Source organism: Halichoerus grypus, chromosome 1, assembly GCF_964656455.1.
Source record: "Halichoerus grypus chromosome 1, mHalGry1.hap1.1, whole genome shotgun sequence".
Taxonomy (NCBI): Eukaryota; Metazoa; Chordata; class Mammalia; order Carnivora; family Phocidae; genus Halichoerus; species Halichoerus grypus.
This window is the reverse complement of record NC_135712.1, coordinates 71,974,494-71,992,812: the sequence shown is the minus strand read 5'-3', so window position 1 is coordinate 71,992,812 and position 18,319 is coordinate 71,974,494. Positions and strand designations below refer to the sequence as shown.

Here is an 18,319-nt window from a genome sequence, read left to right as displayed (position 1 = left end):
TGTCAGGCATGATCACATGATTTACTGTGGCCAATGAAAAGCTCTAACATCCAAGATATGGTTTGCCGTGTCTCTGTTCCTTCTATAAGACGAGCAATGTCCCACACAGGGGCTTTATTATCAGCCTAGGTCATGGAGTAAAGACAAGCTGAAGCAGGGCCATACCAATCCTTCTATGAACATACAACATAAGAAAGAAGTTTTCGTTGTATTAAGTCTCTGAATTTGGGAATAATTTGTTACTAAAGCATCACCAGGCCTACCCTGACAGATACAATTATTTATCTCTTTGAGGTGCTCCTCAGGGCCCCCCAAAGCAAGTGTTCTGACATACACTGAAGTGATCCTTCAATTTCGGTGGAACTTCATCTGGTTTCTTTTGTTTGATGCACTAGCAGACATAAATAGGATTTTATTTCTGGGGATAATAATTCTGAAATTCAGAGAGGTAATTGGAGTTGCCTAAGATCATACAGTTTATGAATTCAAGAGTTGAATCTTGAACCTGGGTCTCCTGACTCCCAGTCCAATCATCTACACTGTAAGTTCCCTCGTTGTAAACTCCTTTGTCTTTTTTGTGTGTTTTTAATGTTATGTCATGTTTATGAGCTTAGTTTGGAAGATGAGTTGTACTTTTCATCTACTCATCTGTAATCCCAAAGAGAGGGGACAGCAAATATGTGCAGAACTCTTTCAAAAGAGGCTGGAGCAGCAGGTCAGTTCCCACCCAGAGAGAGACAGGGAAAGTCCACAGAGGCTCCCTCTAGGCTGGCAGACTGGCCAAGTTTAATCAGAGAATATCATTAAACCAGTGAGGGTAATGAGGGCCTTTCGATCCAATGTGAGTCAATGTGGACAAGCAACCAGCCGGTTATCAACTCTGGGCAGCTGTATAAACGGCCTCGTGCATTCCTGCCAGAGCAGTGCTTTGGACGGCTGTGGAATCCTGTCAGGAAACAAAAGGGAACAGAAGAGATAAAGGGGACCATTATGTGAGCCAGTTATTAACAGTATTTTTTTTTTAATTATTAGTACTTAGAATGTTCTCTCAATATACTCTTTCCAATTGAAATATATAGTAGTCACAGAGGAGAAATCTGGCTGACAACACCACAACTGAACGGTCACACATCACTATCCCCTATAATGGGACAGACAGACATCTCGTGCTGCTCCTATCATGAGATGCCAGTGAAGTAAACAATATCAACCATGCACTGTTCCTGTTGAAAATGTCCAACATAAAACAGATCATGTGGAAATAATCAGACACATTAAAATTCTGCAAAACAACTTGCCTAGACACCTCAAAAATGTCAATGTCATGAAAGATGAAAAACCATGTCAAGGGGACTATTCCAAATAAAAAGAGACTAAAGAGCATGGCAACTAAATATAGTGTATGATCCTTGGTTGGATCCTAGATATTTTAAAAATCCAGCTATCATGGCCATTGGGAAAGCTTGAATATGGATTATACATCTGACAAGTTTGGGATCAATGCTAAATTTCCTCAAAGGGATCATGGTCATGTAGGAGCATGTCCTCTTTGTAGACACATAGTATAAAGAGAGAAGAATCATGATGTCTGCAACATACTCTCAAATGGTTAAACAAAATTAAGTGTGTGTGTTTATATGTATATATATATATATATATATATATATATATATATATATACATACACACATTTTAATATATGTAAATGGGTACGTGTGTGCAGAGAGAGAGACAAACCAAATATGGTAAAACATTAAAATTGGTGAATCTAGTTGAAGGATATATAGGTGTTCATTGTACTAGTCTTAATTTTTGGAGTATTACAGAAAAATATCATAAGTGTACAGCATTGTACTGTTCTTGAAACTTTTCTATAGGATTGAAAATTTTAAAATAAAATGTTTTGGGGAAAAAGTAGCAATCAGAGTAGGTTATATACACTAAAAACAAAAGTAGTTATATATACTGTGAAAAAGTAGGTTATATACACTTATAGACACCCTGAGTTAGTAGCACATACCTGGGCGAGCAGACCTAAAATTAATATTACCACTACCAGGTGTCTCCTCCCGTTGGGGCAGATATCCGAGATGGAGGTAAATTTCTTAGGAATACATTTTGAGCATTATAGCACTTGCCACAAGCCTCGAGTTCTCTAGTAAGTGACACAGGGAAACATTGCATCTCTCCTTGTGTCATATGAGACCTTCCTACCATGGACATGGAATTCTACTTGGGAGTGGGGAAGGATTAAGCCTGGAATTAGTCACAGACTTGGAGATTTTCCAAACCAAACATGAGCATGTCCCTCTTTCACCCCACTGCCCTCCTCTGGGAAGGGGTTTGTAGAGGTCAAGGAGCCTCTGGGGGGTGGGAGGGAAGAGCCCCAAAGCAACCCTTTACCCTTTCTTTTGAAGATCCACGTGAGTAGAAGGTCAGTCTGAGATCAGGAAAGGACTCCAAGTAGATCTACCCCCCTCACTTGGCCATTGGCTCGTAAGACTGAGGAGGAGCAGAACCCTGCTCCTCAGGCAGAACCCTGTAGGGTAGTTCTTCCCTCCCGTCTTCAGGCCATACCAGGGCCCTCAGGCTGAGTGCCGGAGAATTCCTAGACCACACCAGAACGGAAGTCCTGGGTGGGATGGGACTTCCTGTAAATTTGCCTGGGGCGGGAGCGGGGTGGGGGGGTGCCGAAGTGATTAGTTTGAACACTGCTAACAGATATAGTCACATTCATCTTCCAAGCTGGTAAAGCCAGTTTCTTATGCACCGGGGGTCAAAGGCATTTTCAAAGTCAAAAAAATGTTATCAACCTATTCCACATCTGCAAAACATGCACCTAAACACACCCGACTCCAAGATAATGTGTTCACATTCTCCCTTTCCCTTGTCCCCAGTCTACGCGGTCCTCCACACTCCCCTCCCTGCAGGTGGACAGGCAGACAGAAGTGCTGGCGTTGAGCCAGTGCAAGAGACAGGAAGGTGAGTCTCAAAGAACCTTAAACTTCAGTCCCGTCGCTTGGCTTTTCCCTAGCACATTCCCTTCCCCTGTCTTTACTTCCCGGGGAAGTAATACTAAGACTCACTGCACAGGAAACTGTGATTCTAAAAAGCATTTCTTTTCTGGCTTCAAATAAGACTGAACTCTCTTTCACAAAGTGATCAAAGAGTAAGGATTATTCATTTCACTGAATTGATGGGGTTTTGCACTAGGTCTCTGAGCCAGGAGACATGCTTTAAGTGAAATCGCACATACTCAAAGTATGTTTGTATAGTCCAGTTTCATCTGGAAAAGCCAATGACTGCTACATGAGGTGTTTGTTCTTTTTTTTTTTTCTTAATTCCAAAGTAGTGAAGTATTTGGAGCTCAGTAGCCTGGAGATGTGAATTATACCCTCTACTTTGTCTTTTTAATTGTTTACTTTATTTATCATTATTGTGATAAATATAAACCTATTTCAACAAAGAATTGGACCCAGTGGTCCATCCTACACAGAGAAAATCACCGAATATGACTCCTGGCAACAGTCTATATTGCCAGGAACTCTCTGTTGCTACTGAGTGGAGAGAGTTTGGTGTTTATCATGGGAAGAATATCAACCAAAAGTAAAATGTTATCAAATACTTTATCCATTTGTGTGGAAGCCAAATAGCACAAGAGGCATGAGTTTCTCCTGCCCTGCCGCTAACATCATGGTTTCATTTTAAGACCAGGCACAGGATCTAGAAATAAATTTCAACACCCTGCCTGATGTTTTGCTGTAGCTTGGCTTGGCACTGTAACTGGGGGATGAAGTCCAAAGGCAGGGCCCTTTGCTAACAACCCTGCCTCCATTTCAATAGCCTGTCTCACTGGACTGCACCTGTGGAGATGAACACCACAGCCAAAATTGCTTTGTGGCGAGAAAAGCACCAAGAGGTTGTTGTGTCGAAATCAGGAAGGTGCTCTGGTGTGAACAAGACTCATTTGCAGATAGACCAACAACAAACTCTACATCCTTTTTCTAGAGCGATGTGAAAAATGGCTCCATTAAAATACTGTATTTCACATTCTCGAAATAATTGAGCTTCCTGACAGGCATTCTTCTCGGAGCTGGACAGGAAGCTTGGCTCAACTCAGCTTTGTGGACACGTGAAGTCCCGAGGCACATGCCAAAGGCAGGATGGACTTGAGCAGGACAGCGGGGGGCAGTCCCAGCCCCTCCACAGCCTGGGGCACGTGGAGGTGGGGGGCATAGAGGAAACGAGTGGGAAAAGTTGGACGAGAACTAATTGAAAGCCAAGGTCATTGCTCTGATTCAGTCATTCCTTCCTGGAAAGAGAGCATTTTTCGTGCTTAACCTCGTGGCATCAGATTTCCAGGATGTTGCTGGCTCTCTAGATCTCTCTGAGGCTTGCTTATTTACCAGGCTTCTAGGCCAGGGACAGAAGGATGTGAGAGGAAATTACTCAAGTGGGACACAAAGAGAAACCAAAGGCAAAGCAAGAGCTTTAAAATGCTGCTCACACACATTTCCCATGGAATTATAATCAGTTAAACAGATGCCATATTTTTACTGCCCACTACAGCATAAAAGTATATTTTATGAAGTTTCCAAGTTTTTTTTCCTAAAAGAATGTTATTTGGATAATGCTCAAAATGACAAAACAGAGGGAGAAAAACAAATTTAAAACTTCTAGAAAACTCAGTTTTACATTTTACAAGCCCATTTCTGAATATGCTCAAATGTAAGCACCATCTTTCTTAAAGTTATCAAGAGCAAGAGGGCAAAGTATCTACAAGAAGTCTTTCACAGTCATCTCCTACTCAATTTTGGCTTTATCAGATCAAGTCAGGCTGTATTTTAACACGGTGCTTTGTTATCACTCAGCACAGGGACAGGGGTCTGTGAACAGATGCATCTGAGGATAGCGACGGGCATGTTATTTTGGGGCAGGGAAGCTGGAGAACCCCCACAGAGTATTTAATAGAACTGGAGATGAGCGGGGTCTCAGATCAAGAAGGGGTTATCTGGTGAGAGACCTTTCTGAAGAGAAGATCCCATCAATCTCTGAAGATCTCCCCTGTGGGTCAAGGGACAGATTTGTACTGTGTAGCCCCAGAGGACCAAGGTAGGACCAAAAGGGAAACAAGATTTAGTTCTTGCTACCAGATGCCTCAGGAAGTAGTGAAACCCCTGACCTTGGTGTATCACTAACAGACACTAAATGGCTACTGCTGGAAAGCTATAGAAGGAGCTCTTATGTTGTGTTTATTCCAGAACCAGATCAGAGAACCTACAGTAAGGATTGACTCAGGGAAAGGCAGGGTAGTGAAAGGATATTTCCCCATGGAAGGAAGTTTTCTGGTATCAGCATTTTGAGTTCCCAGCAAGGGCTCATTCTGAAAAGGTCAGAGCACATAAGCAAGGTAACTTCTGGAGGATAGGGACTTCACTTATTTGTTCTTATGCTCTTCTCTGGAGAGTGGCACCATGTTTAATCAATGAATGGATGGAATGAATGAATATTGATCTGCTCTGTAAGGAAGAGGATGAGGTATGTAACGCAAGCAGAGGGAACAAGCAGGGTAGTGGGGAAAGCCTATGTTGGGGCAAGATTAAGAAGGATCTTAAGTGGCAAGCAGAAGAATTTGCACTTGGTATGACAAACTAGCACACGGCCTAACCAAAGCATGGGAAATGGTTAGCTCATACTCCCAAATCTCCCCAACTTACACTTTACCTATCCTCCTGCTCACACCCCGAGTCTCCCCCATCTCACACTCTAAACTTCCCAAGGTCACACTTCAAATATCTCCTAGCTCTGGATAGTTGTGAAGCATTTCTATGGAGTGTTTTCAAGACCTAATCCTTGGTAGAACCAACCAATCAACAGCACTGATCAGCCCATACAATTTCTCCAAGACTATGGCAGAGACAGCAACCATCTGCAAAGTTTGATGTTCCCCTTCTAGAGCATAAAGCTGCTGCCAAAAAACAGTATCTCTGTGAGGGACTGTGTTTCCCAGTTTCTCTTCCATCTAGGAGGGGACGAGGTGATTAATTTTCACCAATAAGATAATAAAACCAATATGTTTCATTTCTGTGTTGTTATGGTTAAGAAGTAGGTGTTTCTTCTCCATGGTCTCTTTAATCATCAACCAGCTGCATGGAGAGGCCCTATTAGAGGGAAGAGCTCAACATCGAAAGAGCCTGGGAGGCTGTCACAGATGCCTGCATTGGACTCTGCCATGAATGGGAAATAAATGTTGATTGGGTTAAGCCACTGAAAATTTGAGGTTGTTTATTGAGTTAGATTATTCCAACTCATAGAGACCCAGTTGGACTAATTTAGAGCCCCCCAAATGGATTTAGGATCAAGGAGCACCTAGAAGTGCCTGGCAAAAAGATGGAGCTTAATAAAAACTTGGTGGATATATAAATCAAAGTTCTCTGGGTCCTCAAACTTTGATAGAGTCTCTAAGTGAGAGTCATCCATTCCCCTCTGACAGATATGGCCTCAAATTAGATCCTAACTTCAGAGAAGGGCCTGTGAGGGAGGGCAAATGTAAATGGGCACAGATACAAGAATCTGAGGCACAAAAGTTTCCAACGACAATTTTGCAATGGTTTTTGGTCCTTCCTGGAACACCCTCCCTTTGCCAACAGTTCTAGTTGCCTCACTGACCTCATGGCTGCCAGCTGCAAAGCCCATTTCATTCCACATTTAGTGATACCCTCTTCATGCCAAGTACTGAGGGTACATCAATAACTAAGACATGGCTCCCCAAGGAACATGCAGATGAGAGGGGTGCATAAGCATAAAGCTCTAGAGAGGCTGAGTACTGCTGAGTCATGCTGAGGAACTGGAAATAGTATTTCTCCTACCCTAAGAACAACAAGAAGCCAGCCGAACTCCAAAATTATAACTTTTCCTAAACCCATCAAAAAGCTGAGGTTTCAAGGCAACAAAGTGGCCTGAAATCTAAGAAAAGCAGGATCTTCAGAGAAGAGACAATATGGGCACTGGTTCTTCTGTGACAGAGTGTGGGAGGAAGACATACCTGGTGTAAGAAGAATAAAGCTACAATTTTAAATAAATCACTGGAGCTTGAGTGTGGGCTAGCATGGGAATTGCAGACACAATTGAAACCACAGGCACACGAGGAGTTCACACCTATTCATAGACTCTTCTCCAAGAACTTCCACCAGGTGCTCTCAAGAAAGATTGGGGGGGGGCAGGTGGGACAACAAGAGAAAGTTCCCTCACTGGTGTTGTCATGAAGGTAGGAGCAGCTGATGCTACAGGAAAAAACATAAAGCCCTGTCCAGAACCTTTTTCCCTGTAGCCTTAAGCCACTAGGGGAAGGGCAAATCCTGTCACCCCAGGGAACCCATTGTAACTGGGGAAAGAGTACAAGATGAAAACCTATACTTCTGAGGAGGGGCAGGAAACCATCTAGGGTCCAGATGATTAGAGGTCTTCTGCCCCCATGGGAGGAGAACAGGAAACTCTCTTTAGCACAGGAACAGCCTGAAGTACATGGCAGAGTTTCGCCGCCACAGGGAGGAGGGGCAAGGTTACTGAGAAAGCTCAAATGCCAAAAGGAAGGGACACATAGAACCTGCCTAAGACTGAAGCTGGATCAGGACAACAAAAAACACCCTGCCCCTCCCACTAGCAGGCTATTCAGACTGAGAGGCACTGAATCACCACTAATAGCAGTCTACTGCTGAGGGCGAGCAAGAACATGAAGACAGACACTCTCTGAGCTGCACAGGGAAGGCCCAAAGCTGAGGATGGAGCAGGAACATTGAGAAAAACCTCTACCCTAAGCACAAAGTAAAGCTAGAGGAAATTGAAGCCACTAGAGCACTAAAGGTCACCATGGCAACAATAAGACCAAAAACCAGTTTGGCTAACTAGATTAACTCTAAACCCTACACATAAAGCCTAGCAGAAAAAAGGTGTGCCCATTTCCAGGAATAAATATTACCTACCTTCATATTATTGTCCCGCACAGGATGTCCAGCATTTAATCAAAGATTATGAAACCCCTGAAAAAAAGCAACAAAAAACAACTGTCAAGAAACAAAGCAATCAACAGAACCAGATTCCAAGATGACTCAGATGTCTAAGAGAAGGGATTTAGAATAGCTACGATGGATAAGTTAGAGAGTCTAATAGAAAAAAGTGTATGATATGCAGGAAAAAATGGGGAATTTCAGCAAAGAGATGGAAACCTAAGGAAGAATCAATTGGAAATGCTATAAATAAACAACATTGTAATGGAGTTGAAGAATGCCTTTGACAGCTCATTGTAAGACTAGTCAAAGCCAAGGAAAGAATCAGTGAACTTGAACATAGGTCAATAGAAATTACCCAGACTGAAACAGAAACAGGAAAAAAAAAAAAAAAAGACAAAACGGGAAGAATGCATCTAAGAGCTGTGTGCCAATATCAAATGAGCTCTTACATGAGTAATTAGAATCTCAGAAGAAGAAGGGAAAAATAATAGGGCAGGAGAAATATTTGAGAAGATAGCCAAAAAAAAATTCCAAAAATAATGAAATACATCAAACCACACATCCAAAAATCTTCAAGAACCTCAAGCTGAACAAATATGAGCCTTCCAACACCAAACTTTGTCCAGTCTTATAGTGCAGGTCAGCTGGTAATGAATTCTCCCAGCTTTTGTTTGTCTTGAAAAGTCTTTTTTTTCTCCTTCATTTTTTGAAAGACTTTTTCCCCACTAGGTACAGAATTCCAAATGTGCCATTTTGTTTCAGCACTTTAAAGATGCCCCCCCCCCAAACCCCGTTGTCTTCTGGCTTACACAGTTTCTTATGAGTGACCAGCTGTAATTCTTATTTTTGTCCCTCTGTATTTAATATCTCTTTTTTTCTCGCTCCATTCAATACTTCCTCTTCATCTTTAGTTTTCAGTAGCAGGGAGTAGGGATGAAGAATACAGTGAATTTTTTCCCATCAGTGCCTTACATCACAAATGCCATAAATTCATTAAATATTCTCTCCCAAACAACAGAGAAGTTGACAGACAAGACAAGGATAGAGTCAGTAATGCATTCACAGGCGCAGCACACAGCAAGAATCAGGTGCGTGTGCGTGTGTGTGTGTTTAAGAAATCCAAATATCTCAATTCTCAATTAGGTACTCATATCTCCTGTTCTGAACGCATAAAGATGATCAAATTAAAGGATATATGTGTCTCCATCAGGCAAATAGGATGAGGCAGGTGATAAGACAATCACAATACATTGAGAAACATACTCAATTGAGAAATCAGTAAAGGATCCTCCTGCCAGTACCATTGGGCACATGGGTGGCTCTCCAAATTCAAGCAAGCAGCACAAAGATCTTCAGCTAGCTGCAGGTCACACATCTTATTTATGGTCTGATTTGCCCAGAATACAGGAGAATATGCGATACTGAATATTAAACACCAGGAATGATTAAGGTGGTATAAAGCAAGGTTTCTTCTAAGGCTACACTTTTTAGCTATCCCAAGCAGCTAAGACCGGGAATGATTTCTTCCAGCTGGGCTAGAATGATAAAAGGAAGGGGTTTTTGATATGGATCGCATTCTTATCATAACAGATTAGATCCAGGATGGCTTGGTTTCAGAGCACCTCAGATTCTTGTTTTAAGTCTTTCCATCTCTTGATAGTCTGTTTCCTTTGGAACCAGAGATCATCAAGAACACTGAATTCTCATCGTTATAGACAATCACGTCTCAAAGGCAGTGTGCAGATAAGGAACACCAAAGACTTCTCTGCCTGTTTTAATTTCAGGTCAGTGGACATCACATGTGTCATGGAGAGAGGAGCCAGGAGGAGATGATCAATATTAACACATGAAATTTTAACACATCAACTTCATAGGTCAGTGATTCCTACAGTTCAATAAAAACACACCAAAAAATGGGCAAAGAACATGCCCAGAAGTCCACAGAAAAATAAAAACAAATGACCAATAAATACATGAAAAGATTTTCAACCTCACTCCTAAATAAGGGAGTACAAGTTTAAACAACCCAACACCACTTTTCACTTTTCTGACTGGCAAAAATGAGAAAGTCTGATATTACCTAGTGTTGACAAAGGTATGGGGGAAACAGACCATAGAGTAAGAAACACTTAGTGCGAGTTTGAACTGATGCAGTCTTTTGAGACAGCAATTTGATGCATATCACAATTATTAAACCAAATTGCCATTTGACTTATCAATTTCACTCTTACCTGGTTACCCAATGAATATACATCTGTAGAGTCCAAAGATTCATGGAAACAGCTATAAATATCCATGAATGTACACACAGTGGGTATTCATTGCACATACAAATCTGTTGAATCTGTTCCAGGTCACCAGAATGGCAATAAAAGGAGGCCCCAGCCCTTGGTCAGAACCACTGTGCCCCCAGCCCAGCAGCACCAGCCCTGTGTGAAAAGGGACATGGAGCTTTGGTGAAAAGCTCTCTCCAAGATGGCAGGAGGAGGCGCAAAGGGAGATTCTGCCTTCTGCATGCAGGAGATTCTCTTTTCTGAAAGGCGGCTCCATCAGGTGCAACAGCAAAGGGTGATATGACTTCAGGACAAGGCGAAAAATTATTTAGCCAAACAGCCTCAAGCTAATAAGAAATCCCACCTTCCAACCCAGCAGATTTTGTTTGAGAAACCAAATGGAAATGCAGAAGCTTTGCCAACTTCCTCTCCTGCCTTTTTTGGGAAGGGATGGGAGAGGACATGAGAGCTTTGACAAGTGCCTTGGGATGCTCTAAAACTTAATTAAGTCAGCACTGAAAAACTCAAGTACCCAAAGGCGGTCTCTCCATAATAGATCAATTCCCACAGCCAAATTCTCAAGTTGTAGCTTTGATTTAACAGAAGTTTTAGCCTTAGGGAAAATTAATTTTAAATAATTGCTAAAAAGTTCTTTCCATTGTTTTAAATAAGATCATGTTAACTTCTTTTCCAGTTAAACAGTAATTTCTCACTCCAAATTAAAAAAACAAAAAACCTTTTGGGAGCTCTGTGCTTGTAAACTAAATATTAAGCATCTCCTACATCTCATGATCTCACCTGGAGATCAAATGAGTCAGGAAATGAAACAAATTAGTCTCCTGACGAGAATAACAGGTACCTTTCTGGCCTTCAGACTGTAACTACACATACAAACCAGCTAGGGAGAAACTGGCTAGATGTGTAGACAAGCAGCAAATTATCAACTGAACCAGATTTCTATCATTCAATGATATATTTTCCCCTCATTTTCTGACTTGCATAGACCCAAGCTCAACATTGTACATGAACTCACAGCCTGACATGCATCTTTACATCCTGATAATAAGTCCCAATCTATTTCTTCCACAGAAGAAAATGCAACACTCTTAACTTCCATGAAGCTGGATGTAGCACCAAGAGTCGGGCAGTAGAGCTGAGACAGGCCTGGGTTCAAGTCCCACCTCTGCCGTGAATTAGGTTCTGCGGCTTTGGACAAATTATTGCACCTCCTTGAATCTTAGTCACTTCATTTGTTAAATGAGTAATACCCACCTTGCAAGTGTCTAATAATAATGGCTTGAATTAAATGAAATCATGCAACTTCAAGCAATCATCAAAGCTCCTGGAACGTAATATGGGCTCAGCCAGTGTTAGCTGTTAGTATAATCAGAGGAAGACGCTGTCACTGGTGATCACTTCTAGGGGAGTTGCTTCTGCCTCTACGAAGTAAAGCGACCATAGCGGATGAACTGCAAGAGCCCTCAGACCTGACATCCGAGGGGTCACTGCTGAGCCCCTCGTGGGATTAGTTAAGCGGATGGTCAGAGTTCCCTGGTCCTGATTTTCACTGTAGTGAGTTTCTGCTGGAGCAGATAGAGTGTGGCTGTGAGAACACTGAAGACTTGCCCTCTCCATCTGAGCTGACCTGGAGATACAGTGAGTTCCCCATCAGGGATGGCATCCAAAGAGAAGCTGGACAGCCAATTGCTGGGAATGGGATAGAAAAGACTCAGATGTCAACAGGGGTCAAACTACATGAAGTCTGGGGTCACTTCCAACTCAAAGCTCCCGTCATTCCCAAAAATAGGAAGTCACATGCTCTAAACTCTTCTGGGATCAGGCTTTGCTGTTAGAAACGTGGTCACCTAGAAAAGCTGTGAGTCAGTATGGATCTATTTGTCCATCCAGGCTAAGGAAACATTTCTACCAACCAAAACCAAATCTGAGTCTTAGAGGCGGGAAGACGGTGACCAGGTCAGATGCTTTCCCGGAGGAACGGCTGCCTGTTGCTGATGTAGCCCAACTGCCTCACTCAGGAACTCAGAACGGAATTCGGGGCCAGGACTGGGACACTGGGAAAGAGCCAGCAGCCGAGTTTGGTGAGAAGCCGAATGAAGCAGTTAGATGCTGGGAAAAAGCTACAGGGGGCCTGGGGGTTTCATCTACCAGAGTGATTCCTTCTCCTCGGAAATGCTAATGAAATTTGGACTTCCTTATTTTCTTGCTTAATTTAATTTATCTTAGAAAATTTGGCACTGAGTCCTGGGAGACAAGGAGGAAGACCCATTGCCATCATCCGTGGGAACAAGCCAAGGCCTCAGTCGGCAGCGTGCCCAGCTCTGGGAACCGCTCTGCCATCCTATTTGTCTTTATCCATGGCGCCCTCAGGGAACATCTCAGCACCCAGGGGTTTTGGTACCAGCCTCCGCCCGGGGCCGCCTCTACGCAGATGCTTCCTGGCTCTCACTCCTCATCCGAGCACTTTGCAAAGTGCCCTTGATGAATTCTCAGGGCAATTGCTTGCCAATATCACCATCCTCCTACCGATGAGGAAAGAGGGCCGGGAGGGTGAGGTGACTTGTTCAGGGCGGCACAAGCGTTTCTCAGTGCCATTTTGAATACTGGGCAGAAACAGCAGAATCAATACTGCCTTTGACTGACAATCCTGGGTTAAAATCCCACTTATTAACTGTGTGATCTTAGACAAATTAATCTCTCTGTGCCTCAGCGTCCCTAATTATTAAATAGGGATGGAAATAGAGACCAATTCACAATACTGCTGGGAGGATTGAAATGAGTTGATGATGTGCAAATCTTAGAACCGTGCCTGGGCATGGTAGGAGCTGGGGAATAATAGCTCTTACTATCACGGGCACCCATGTCACTCAGATGCCCTGGGTATCGGCAGGGAAAAGAGTAACCTCATAACGGGGAAAGGACAAAGAACTCTGCCCCCAAAGAGATGTGGCTCAAGACCAGCCTTCTGCTTCACTGTCCCGTGGGCTGCCCATCATCCAGGCTGGCTGCTCCCCGATCCTCAGTGCTGTTCCCTGCTGTTCCCCAACAGGCTTCAGTAGGGTGCTTGAGGTCCAGGACTGGCCCAGACTGGGGATGTTTCAAGGCAAACAGGAAAGGAAGAGACGCTGAAGATGGGAGCATAGAGCTGCGCATCCCCTGGGAGAAGCAGCAGTGAACAGACTTCCTGGGCCGCTTCCCCTCCCAACAAATGTCCTTGGCTTCCCCTGCCGCTGCTTCTGCCAAAAGCCTGCCTTGGTCTGGGTTATACATTTTCCTCTGAAACATGACTTAAGCACAGCCTTTCCAGGGGTTAAGAATGACCACTGGGGACAGCCGACAGCCCAGAAAACACGGTGTATCATCCCAGCTCCGTTCTCCTGAAGATAAGCTCTCTGTCTTCTCTGGGAGATGACAAGGACTTCAAGACCACAGGACACCACTTCTGTCATTGTCTTCTTCAGCCTTCCTTGCTGTTGATGGGCTGGCTCCCTGGGCAGTCTGGGCTTCCACTGCTAAGCCCCAGTGCTTACCCCAAGTTAACTGGTGTTCAGCATGGCGTAGATGCTGCACCCATATGGGGTGGAAAAGTGGAAGGGAAAGGTGAGATGGGTATGCGACAGGCTTCCTGTTTTCAGAGGTCAGCCCCTCTGGGTTGATCAGACCAGCCAGGCCCTGAGCGGAGGTACACATCACTTCTAACTGCAGAGAGCCCAGAAGGGTCCTGCAGAGAAAGTGGAATTTGGGCTGGGCAGAGTTGGGATGTGCTGGGAGAGAGTGGAAAGGCCCTCCAGGTTGCATGACCAAAGGGGCAGCAATGTGTGAGGAAGAGGGACGTGGTCCAGCTTGGCTGGGACGTAGGGAGCTGAAGGGAGTTTGTGAGAGATGGCGCTCAGTCTGTGGCTGAGCCCAGATGCCAGTCTAAACCACGGGCTCCCCAGGAGGTAATAGCAGGAGGCTGGAAGGGTGGGCTGCCCTGGACTGGAAGAGTGCAAGCCATCTGCTGGATCTCAGTAAATTCAAGTCCTATCCCCTTGTCTCGATAACTGGGTTGCTGGATCCTGGTCAGGTGGCCCTGTCAGGGAATGCACTCCTTCCCCAGTCCCATCACAACACCTTTCCTCACCCCTCCAGCATGAAGAGGGCCTTGCTGATCCCAGATCTGGCCCAAGCTCCACATGCATTAGGGACAGCCGTGCCTGGTGCTGTCCCCAAAGGGTCCAGAATAGGAAGACCCAGCTCCATCCTGCTGCTTCCCTCCACAGTCAAGGGAAGCATGAGTAGGGAGGCCTTGTGTGCTCAGCTGCCAGATCCAAATGCCTAGTAGTGGGAGGGCTCTCGTCTGAAGCAGGACTGGACGGACTCGGGCGCTTCTCCAATGTCTCTGGGACTTCGGGGCTCTGTCTCTGACCCACGTGGGGTCATGTGCCTGTCAGAAGTCAGAGGATCTGCTCACAGCAGAAGCTGCTCTGTGCTTGGTAGGTCTAGGGTGGGGTCCAAGAATGTGCATTTCTTTTTTTTTTTTTTTAAAGATTTTATTTATTTATTCATTAGAGACAGAGAGAGAGAGAAGCAGAGGGAGAAGCAGGCTCCCAAGGAGCAGGGAGCCCGATGCGGGACTCGATCCCAGGACCCTGAGATCATGACCTGAGCCGAAGGCAGACGCTTAACCATCTGAGCCACCCAGGCGCCCAGAATGTGCATTTCTAACACGCTGCTGGCCCAGGGTCCAACTTTGAGAACTACCGTCCTAGACCTTTGGTTGCCCGCCCCCAGCCAATAAACCCTGGAGGACCAGGGAAATTACGGGAACTCAGGATTCCTGAATCCGTGTACCTAATTTGAAGTCTGAATAAATATTTCTTAGATATAAATGCACTAGTATTTTTTTCAAATTAATGTAAATGCTATTGTAGTACAAATGCATTTAAAAGCGTTAGAGCTCCATGTAGCTTTTTATAAGTATGTATAGTCTCAATAAATTAATACAAGAAAGACCTACAATCACAAGGGGGAGGTCCTCAAACTGGAGATTATGGGGAACCCTAGCACTGGGACACACTGCCCCATGTGCCTGTGTTCCTGTCCAGAGAAAAAAGTTTGGTGGAAAACTGCACATTCTCTGCCTAACTGCACTTTTCCTCCGGTCTGTCTGCATTTCCATCTCTACCTCACTTCTGCTTGCCCAGCCTGATAAGTCCCCCACTTCAGCTTGGGGGTCAGCCAAACTGCACCTAAGAGATTTGCAACATGGCACTCATGAATTAGCATAGGGTGCCCCTGTTGAGTCCTACCCAAGGGGATCATCCTTGGACGTTCATCAGGTTGGAACCACTTTTTTACCCCCTTTCTTTGTTGTGGGCTAGCAGTCAACCAGAGAGGACTCTGAACACTGTTGACCAATGTCTTCTTCTGAAAGGCTGCAAAATTGTAACCAGCAGGGAACATGCTGTTCAGGTGACTCCACGTTGGTGGAATGGGGGCTTCCTGACTCTGCTCCAGTCCTCCTTCCATCCCACCAGAAAAGGCACTTAACCAAACCTCATTAAATTAAATTTTCACATTACCCGGACTCTGGTTAGCTTATAGTAGGCCTTTGTGCTGGATTCTATCTGAAAACATAAATATATACCTATATAATGTCATTCTCATTTGAGTATGTTACTATTTTGAGAGCAATTGGGGAACAAAATTCCAACTCCATTAATTAGTATTATATTGTCTTCATAGAGACTTTTTTAACTCTCCTATTCACTTTTCCCTATCATCACACCGTGAAATTTTCACCCAAGAGGACTTGGGCCTGTCAGATCCTGTTTTCAATCTTGGACACGACATTGCTCACCATTTGCAGAAGAGGCAGAGAACGATTTGGCTCCTTGATACCCCCATGAGAGTTTCAGGATGGCAGGGTTGGGTGGGACAGGAGAGCACAGAGGAAGGCAGACATGAAGACTCAAGTGGGACAGAGAAGGGGAGGCGTCTGTCGGCACCTCCACAGCCGCTGCCTCTCAGACCAGCAAGCAGGAGGCCTGGGCTCTCAGGAGGCTGAGCCCTGAAGGGGAGCCTGTTGCTGTGAGAGCTGGGGGGAGCTCTTGGGGCCAGGGGACTGGTGCAGGGCCCATGCGTTCCCCTCGGGAACCCCAAACAAGGCTGGGGAGTACGTGTGAGGAATAGTGCTGTCTGAAAGGTTGGAGAGGATCCAACCTGAGGTCCAGCCAGAATGCCTCTCTCTCACTCCCTCCTCCCTACTCCCTCCCTTTCCACAAATCCTCACTCATCTATTTTCTCATATGCCTTCTGGTTTCCTAGTCTTTCTCTCATCAATCACCTATTCTGTTTATTTCAACTGCAGCTAAAACCTTTCTTTATCCCCTTTTCTCTCTGGACTTCCATCTCTATTTGTGCGTCCGTGCCGAAAACTGAACAGGTAACAAATGGCCTCGATTCAAAGCAGAGGTCTTCTATAGTTTCTTCTTGGCCTCCGAGGTGACCTGTGGCCTATGTAATTGTATTGTCTGGTTTCACCCACCCAAGGGTGTTTACTTTTTCTTGACGAATTTGTCTGGTCTCCTCAGTTTCCCTGTAAGTGTCCTAAGGAGCAGGCCCACAGCCTGTGGGACCCACTCCCCTCACAGCCCCTCCTGCCAGGCCTCAGGTGCAGGTGCTCAGTAAACAGGTGTGGAGAGATCCATGTCCCCCCCTCACCTCCATGTAGGCTTCCAAACTTCGATGCCCAGGAGAATGCTTTCAGCATCAGGGATGGCAGAGCCCAAGGTGGCTTGAGCAGGCTTGACCCTCTAAAAATCTCTACTGTCCACCTTAGATAAAAATACACTAAGTAAAAAATACACCCATCATCAAGTATGAGCTCCAGACAAATCACTAGACACTCACACCCTTTGCCAGCAGCTTTCCACAGAGGAATTCCAGACTGGCTCCTGGTCTAGAAAGATCTTTCTCTCCATTCTCCAACTATTCATGATATTTATGTATTCACCAAAAACAAACAAACAAAAACATGTTTTTTGGAGGAATGGTTAAGTGTCGGGCACTTAGCTAGAGGCTAGTGACACAGAGAGGATGATCACTTAGGCCTTGTCCTCGAAGAGGAACTAGCCTGGCAAAGGAGAACAACAGATAAGCAAACAGGTTTAGATAGACGTTCACGTAAAAATATATTTTAGTGAGCACATACTGTGTGTCAATGACTGTTACAGGTGCTGGGGCCATGGCAGAAAACAACAAAACAGTACAGTAATAAAAAGGAAGCCTGAGAGCAGTACTGACAATATATACCAATTGTCACAGCTTAGGTTCTCCAAGGAAGCCGACCCTGAGATGGAGTTTAGTACTCTTGGGATGAATACCTGTGGAAAGTGGGAGAAAGCCCAGTTGGAGAGAATGAGAAGCCCAGCTACAAAACAGACCCACCAACGGGATTGGCCAACCCCAAGGGAACTGGAGCTAATGTCCCCCATGTCAGAGCTGTGCCATATGGGGTCAAAATGACTGGGCCATAATACCTCCCGTCTTGATCAGTCACTGAATGCAGGCCACCTCAGGAAGATCGTGACCTTGGGTAAGTTGGCTCTTTGCAGCTGAGGCGATTCCTACAGAGGCTGAGAGTCAAAGACTGTCAGCAGATAGCCCTCCCTGCAGCTGGGGCAACAGGTGCTTCCTTGAAGGGAGAATTATGTGTGCACCCCTGTGTCCATCACACCCGGGGGCACGGGGGAAGGAGAGAGTGGACAGAGAATGCTCCTGGGCACCAATTTCTGTTTGCATTTCTTCCTGGACTACCAGTAGACTGAACTTCCAAGAGCACTCCCATCTAGTGGGGCCATGTATCTAGTTCTCGTCAGTGCATAAGCATTTGCGGGCTTGCCTTAAAAACCTCCCACAAACTTCTTCATGATCTTTCTTCCCTTGCCTGCCAACCAGACGCCATAATCCAGCGAAGTGGTCTAGTGCCTTAACACTTACCTGAGCCACACAATGAAAGGATCCTGGGTCCCTACG

General features: G+C 44.9%; 1 long non-coding RNA gene across 2 annotated transcripts in view; it reads right to left on the bottom strand.

The window, feature by feature from the left end:
* Window positions 1–18,319, bottom strand: part of LOC118549805 (uncharacterized) — a 77,734-nt gene that overhangs the window by 12,824 nt on the left and 46,591 nt on the right. Inside the window, exons 3-4 of one of the 2 annotated variants that reach the window (XR_013445936.1) lie at window positions 7,983–8,039; window positions 868–946 (exon numbers count right to left, since the gene is read on the bottom strand). The exons of the other annotated variant lie outside the window; for it this stretch is intronic. This is a non-coding gene — a long non-coding RNA (uncharacterized LOC118549805). Of the gene's footprint in view, window positions 1–867; window positions 947–7,982; window positions 8,040–18,319 lie in introns of those variants that run through there. 2 annotated transcript variants of the gene reach the window in all.